The 7878-nt window shown below is 39.4% G+C and overlaps 1 protein-coding gene across 1 annotated transcript in view; it reads left to right on the top strand.

Moving 5' to 3' along the window:
* LOC145408636 (protein white-like) overlaps positions 1–7878 on the top strand; it is a 58383-nt gene that overhangs the window by 25089 nt on the left and 25416 nt on the right. The gene's annotated exons all lie outside the window — the stretch shown is intronic.

Genomic DNA, 7878 nt, shown 5'->3' with positions numbered 1-7878 from the left:
CCTTAGGCTTAAAACTGATAAGTGTATACACTATATATAAGTGTATACACTATATATATGTATATGTACTGTATATATGTATTGAACATCGACAGTTTAATTGTTCATCAATACACGCATCTATGAAATATAATTCAGTAGATAGTGAATTGCTCAGCGGATATTTCACTGTTGGCGTGCTTCTGACTATCTGTCGCCCGCGAGGTTGCCACTTCCTATTTGGACATGCATCGCGTTGAGGCTCACCTCGCTGCTCATCGCTCGACGCTACCTCCCTGCTCGTCGCGTTCGGTGTGACCTTAGCCTTAGGGATTCTGTCTATGCTATGCTAAATCGTCTGAGAGTAACATGATCACAATATGAAAAATGGCATCGAATTGAAGGGATTAACAATGACACAATTTGCACATAGCACGCAATTGTTCATTATGATACAGTCAGCAAATGTAGAGAAGGGCAGGGTTGAAATAATTCTCACTAGCATTTACTTCAATATATCATACATATTTCTTTAAGAATTAATGTATACGTAAATATGATACTTACTCTACATATGCCACTTGATCTCATACATTTAGATCTCTGCCTACAGCCTTGACTATGATACCGGTACTTTGTTACTTAAGACGACAATTTTGCCACCTGAAACATTACCCTCACTTTCAGTGATATTCAGCTAACAATGTAGATTTTTGGAAGACAGATGGTGTTAAATAATGAATTACTGTTTTGTTTTAATAACTTATCACTCAGGTTTCTTGTTAAAATCTTTGTGGTAGGTGGGGGCGCTCACCATCCTCTCACTCGATGTAGTGCTGCTCTCGGGTGTCTGCCCTTTCCTCTCCTTCATCCTTCTTTCCATCCATCCTCTTCTTTCTTTCCTTCATTCTTTCCTCGTCCTTCTGCCTACGGGTGACTTTTCACTCCCTTTTCTGTTTTTCTTTCCTTCATTCTTTCCTCTTCCTTCTGCCTGTGGATGACTTTACACTGAGAGATAAGCCAAATGGCTTCTTATACACCAGGAAACCATTTACTACGCTGGGTGGTAAGCATATAACCAAATTTTGGCGCCTGGTGGTTTAGTGGGTAATTACGGAGCTTCAATCGGATTGAAAAGGTGAAAGTTTATATCCAAGGGAGGGTTGGGGTTTATTGCTCACTTAATGCTACTGAGGGATGAGTGAGGCTGGTCACTCATCTTAAATGTCAGAACCAACTTGCCTAGCCCCGGGCTCCAACGCTTTTCATGGGGGAACGTAGGATTGGATGATGAATGAATGAATGAATTCTTGTTAAAATCACCCAATATCTCGTGCAGATCTTCTGCCTTTGATTTTGGCGAGGAACCCCACAACTCAGTGCATCGATATGGCTGGGCAAGTTGAGTGTCTAGTAATACAAAATTAATGTCCTTCAACTCCCTCCCCATTCCCCTCCCTTCTCTGATCGATGGATGGTAGCCTGAAAAAAAAAAAAAAAAAAAAAAACTTCAGCCTTCAGTCCATTGCACTCACATGCAGATAAACCTGGGGCTTCAAATATTGCTATTGTTTACCAAGGTTCCTTGTTGAAGTCACTCGGCATCTCCTGCCAATCTTGTGGCATTCCTGGGATGGACACAGTCATCGGCATATCTTAACACAACTCTCCGATGACGCATTTTCCCCTGCTTTCTTCCCGCTACCATACAACTCTGTTCGGCTAATCACCTGGCTGCAATGAAGTTTCCAGTTTAAAAATTCTGAACACAACTGTCAGGATATAGTAAGAATAAGAAAAGAAGTAGCGATTAAGAATGCAACACTCACTCCGACTAATTAATCTAAAGGCCGAATATTTGACTTTTCCCTGTGATCTTGACCTTCAGCCAAGTGCTGTTAAATTCAGCTTACGTCATCTTTGGCTGATCCTTAATTCTTCCAATAGGTTTATTCCAGATTAGACCAAAACTGTTTGTGTTGATCTTGTCTTGTAATCTTGACATTTGACCTTTTCCTGTGGGCACATCCTTTGACTGGGTGTCCGTAAATTCGAATCTCTTTACCCTTGCCCTACCATGAAGTCTTCCACAAAGTTTGATCCAAATGAGATATAAACTATTTAAGAGTGGCCATGCCACGTGACCTTGACCTTCGACCCATTTTTCCTGAAAAAGTCAACTCTTTGGGTGATCCTCAATCCTCCCTTTCCGATTCGATGTAAACCAGATCCAATTTGATCTGATTAATTTATTCACACACACACACACACACACACACACACACACACACAAACAGCTCACACTCTAGACCAGCATCATCAGTCCTGGCAGAATGCAATAACCATTCAACATTATGTATGTTAAAATCACCCAAAATGGTAATTTCGGTGCTAACGGCAAGGTTAAAGTTACTCAACTGTGTGGATATGGAATCAAATACACTGGGTTCCAAAGAAGCATTGGTGGAATGATGGACTACACAAATCTCATCAAAGCCTCATTAATTAACCCTCTCACACCTCCCCATTCTGAACCTGTCAGGGTGACCCGTTGGCACCTTGATAGGGCAAACTGGGATGGATTTAGAAATTATCTTGCTGACATTCCATGGCAGTCTTTCTTCTCTAGTGATCCCAATTCTACCCAGTCCCACATTTGCGACTTAATACTAGTTGGTATGGATTCATTCATACCAAGTCAACAGTTCACTAAAAGATCGAACTCTCCAAAATGGTTTGATGGCAACTGTGCCAGAGCAACAACCAAAAAGTCATTAGCATATAACTCTTACTTAAAATTAATAACATCTGAATCACTCTCTCAATTTAAAATTGCTAGAAATCATGCAAAAGCTGTAATAAACCTAGCTAAATCAAACTTTCTTCAAAAGCAAGCATAAGAACTACTTAACAACCCTAATGACAATAGAATATTCTGGTCAACTCTTAATTCTTTCAATAATAACTTTAACACGTCATCTTCCATTCCCCCACTAAAATCTTCAGATTTCAGCATTACACATGACCTGTGTGGGAAAGCGGATACTATTGCCAGTACATTTTGCCAGAAATTCCACCATAGAGGATGCCAGCCAGAATGTCACAGTACTAGAACTTGCCTCTCCCGAAATTGTCCCACTTAAAATACAGACAAGATACGTAAAATCCGTCCGAGACAATTTACCTACCAACAAAGCTCCAGGCCCAGATGGAATTCTGCCATTTGTTTTGAAAAAGTGTTCCCCTGAATTTGTCTTCGTTCTAGCTAAATTATTCAAACTATGCATACATACTTCTTCATTCCCAAATTCATGGAAAGAAGCCAATATCCACCCAGTGCCGAAGAAAAGAAGTTCCTCTGGCCTCTCTGATTACAGACAAATAGCTGTCACATCTTCTCTTGGTAAGGTATTTGAAACACTAATTAATTGCTAAACATCTTGAACCCAACAACTTAATTAGTGATAAACAATATGGTTTTCGCCACGAAAGATCCACCATTGACATACTCAATCTCCTAACTCATACCATCCATCAATCAATTGATCTACATGGAGAAACTCATGAGTAGCCCTTGATATTTCTAAAGCTTTTGACAGAGAATGGCACCGTTCTTCATATCATAGTGACAGGAAAATAAGAATAAAAGCAGATGATATATAATCCAATTTCCACTCAATTAACACCGGCGTGCCACAGGGATCAGTTCTGGCACCAACCCTATTCTTGGTTCATATTAATGATCTCTTATCTGTCATCCACAATCCCATCCACTCTTATGCAGATGACTCAACACTACATACTTCATTCACACTCAGACACCCATTTACAAAGTCTACTATCTTTACCCCTCAACTCAGTACAGCCATCTCCATAAATGCAGACCTATCTACGATCAGTGAATGGGGACATAACAACCTTGTCTCATTTAATGCTAGTACAATTAAATATATACAGTTTATTGATAGACAGATACTGCCAGATTCGTACATTACTTTCAGTGCTACTAATATTCCCATCTCCAAAAGTACTGAAAGTCTCGGCGTCTCACTAAACACTGCCCTCAGCTGAACCTCTCATGTTAGATCACTTGCTAAAACCGCCTCATAGAAACTCGGGTTACTGTACAGACTCCGTAACTTCTTCACTGACGAGCAGTTAGCTATAATTTATAAAGAGTCATGTGCGCTCTCAGCTTGAATATTGCTCACCTTTGTGGAATGGATGTGGAGAGGTTGCATTAAAACAACTAGACAACATTCAGAAAAAAAGCTGTTAGAATTATTAAGAACCATGCCATTACAAATAAACTACCTCCCCTACAAGTAAGAAGAAATGCCTCCCTTGCATTATTTCACAAATATTTTTATGGCAAATGCTCAGACGAAGTTGCGTCCATGGTGCCACCTCTCCATGCCTTCCCTCGTGCTACACGGGCGTCTGGTAGTGCTCATGACTGGAATGTCACTCAGCCATATTGCAGAACTTCTGCCTCTCAGAAGTCTTTCATTCACCGAACTGCAGCTCTCTGGAACTCGCTTCCCCAGAGTTGTTTCCCTCCAAACTTCAACCCACAGCTGTTCAAGTCTAACTGTTACAGATATGTTATGAACAGAGGACATCAATAATCTGGTGTATGAATTATTTTTTTATTCATATGTTTTTCCTTCCTCAGTTTTATTATTTGAATATATATATATATATATATATATATATAATGTGGAAAAACTGAAATTATTAATATGAATGTGGAGAACCAAGTCGATTGTATACTTAGGAAGAATGTGTTGATGAATGTAGAAAATTTTTAGCATCTGGGAACGATTGTACTGTATCATCTAATGGATCATTAAACAATGAAATCGAGGATAGGATTAGACAGGCTTGGCGAGTTGTTGCAATGTTGAAATCTGTTTGGAATAATAATATGCTTTCGGTACATACTAAAGTAAAAATTTACAAGTCCATGGTTAGACTAATTTAATTTATGAGTATGGGTCATGGTACAGTACAATTGCAACAGATCAGAAAGTATTACGATTTGAGAATAAAATACTGAGAAGGATTCTTGGGGTAAAGTGGCAAGACAGAGTTACAACTGAAAGAGTAAGAGATGTTACGAGAGTGGAACCAGTTGATGAATATGTGAGACTGTCTCGCTGGAAATGGCTGGGGCACATATATAGAAAAGAAGGCAGTTTAATACAGGATGTGCCAGAGTGGACTGCTAGAGCAAGAAGAGGCAGGAGGTAGGCTGAGGGAGACTTGGTTGAGGACAATGAAGTGAGAAGCAGGAAAGGAGTGTTGATGGGACCTGAAGGAGATGGCAAGAGATAGGTACTGGTGGAGAGAGTTCATCAAGGCCCAATGCATCCCGTGGGGTGCTACAGGTAATGATGTATCTATATATATATATATATATCTATATATATATATATATATATATATATATATATATATATATATATATATATTGAAACGCACACACACACACACACACACACACACACACACACACACACACATTCAAATACAAAAACACAAACACATTCAAATTCGCATGTAACACACACACACACACACACACACACACACACGCACGCAAAGTTCGAGTAACACAATACTCCCGTCGCTTCGCGGGCAATGATTCAGCAATACACCACCAGACTGAAGATGTCAAAATGAATCAAGTATTTCCCATCAGTTTACAACCTTACTTTTTTACCCCATACCATTAAAAAAAATCATCCAACCAGAACTGTATTTTTATCACACTGTATCCACAAGCTTGCTAGCCTGTCAGTTTAGATTTTGTCTGTATCCTTATACAGTCGCACCACGGTAATAATTTTTACATGGATGTAATGCAAGAGCCTTGCATTTCTCACAGGTTCTTAATCTTCGCGTCGAAGGTCTTTCTATACCACTACCATCATCATCATCATCATCATCATCATGACTTTTTTTCCCACCTAAGGTGAGTGAGGTGACCAGAAAGAAGGAAATAAAAAGTACGGTATATAGATAGACAGACTGATTGACTGATTGATTGGTAAACAGATTCAGAGATAAACAGGGGTGCATTTTTCAGTATATCAATGCGCCTTACATACACCTGTTCATTATAACCAGACCGTCGACTGTCAAGTTATAGAGGTTGCCAAACCCATCTCGTGTGCTCCGCGGAAAATCCACTCACTCATCCTCTTGCAGTTTCTTAGCTGTATCAGCTTCCATACCCCCCTTTCCCACAGACTCTTTAATTTCATCTATCCATGTTCCTATTGGTCTGCCAAGCTTCCTCCAACTTTCAAAATCACTCACAAATACGCATTTCACCAACCTTACTACATAATTTTTTTTGCCTCAGTATCAGTAGATTTCCTTTCTTCACATCTTTCACCAACAAACCATTATTTCTTATCGAAACCACTGCGCTCTTCACAAAATCTTCAGTAACTCCATTTCCACTGCTCTTACGCTTTGATTTTTCTCTCTCCGTCCTTACCAGAGTCTCATAATCATACAATAATGTTAAAACTAACACATGTACCTGTACATAAGTTATTATCCCTTTGCAGCCGTCACACTCAAGTCTCTTCAGTACGAAGCCTTTCATATTACCAGTCCCCATTTTTTCCCTTATTTTCTCTACTTCCTACTTTCCTTTGCATATTTTCTAATACTGTAATTAGGTACATAAACACACAAATGCATGTCTATCCAGTTACCAACACATAAAACTGAAAGTCACCTTTTTGCTTAACAACCATGGTATTACTCATATCCACATTTGCTTTCAAAACACTACGCTCCTAGACATTCACAGAAATCTGCGCAGATCTGCAGACTTATTGTCCATTAGTAGCAAATAGCACGGCATCATCTGCATACATCAGATAAAAGTTACCCACACCTTACACATCATCCATTACCAACCTTATCTCTCCCTGCTCAGCTTGAAGTTTGACATCTCTTAATACCCCATATACGGGTATATATATATATATATATATATATATATATATATATATATATATATATATACTGTATAGATAGATAGATACATACATATCCCTCCACCATCCAATCCTCTGTTGCCTCGTGAGGAGCGTAGGAACCAGGGGCTAGGCAAGTTGGTCCTGACGTTTAAGATGAGAGTGACCAGCCTCACTCATCCCTGAATGGCATTACGTGAACAATAAATCCCAAACAACCTTTGGATATAAACCTACACAGGCTTCATCCAACTGGAGCACCTTAATTACTCACTAAACCACCAAGCGCCACTCAGAGTAGTAAACGGTTTCCTGGTGTACAGGAAACCATATGGCTTGTCACTCAGTGGCGGATCCGGATCTGCCCCCCAATTTTTTTTTTTTTTTCCCTTGGCTCATGGCCCACTCTTCCTCAAAATTTCATTGATATTCATTGAAAACTTCTGAAGATATTGTGCGGGATACTCAGGATCCGGACTCGAATACTTCCCAATATTTAATCACTTTTTCTTTGGCCCATGGCCCATCCTTCCACAGAAGTTCATTGAAATCCATTAAATACTTTTGGAGATATCATCTTGAAAAACACACAGACAGACAGACAGACAAACATAGGTGAATATATAACCTCTCCCAGCTTCGTCGGCGGAGGTGATAATACCATTAAAATAAACGGGAACAAATACACAAGTATTTCAGCACGTCGTGAACATCTCGACTTAATCAGAACTTTCCTAGTCTTCAAAGCTGCACATTTGTGAATTATTATCGATATCAGTGCCTTTAGCCAACTCACTTTCAGTTAATAATATCACAAGATTGGACAGCCTTGACTGTCCCATGGTAGATCACAAAATGGTTACTTATAAGTTTCAGCTTTGAAAAGCTGCTCTCACGTGAA

Source organism: Coenobita brevimanus, chromosome 78 (genome assembly GCF_032717465.1).
Source record: "Coenobita brevimanus isolate Jiangsu-jjx chromosome 78, ASM3271746v2, whole genome shotgun sequence".
Taxonomy (NCBI): Eukaryota; Metazoa; Arthropoda; class Malacostraca; order Decapoda; family Coenobitidae; genus Coenobita; species Coenobita brevimanus.
This window is presented reverse-complemented; position numbering and strand designations above follow the sequence as displayed.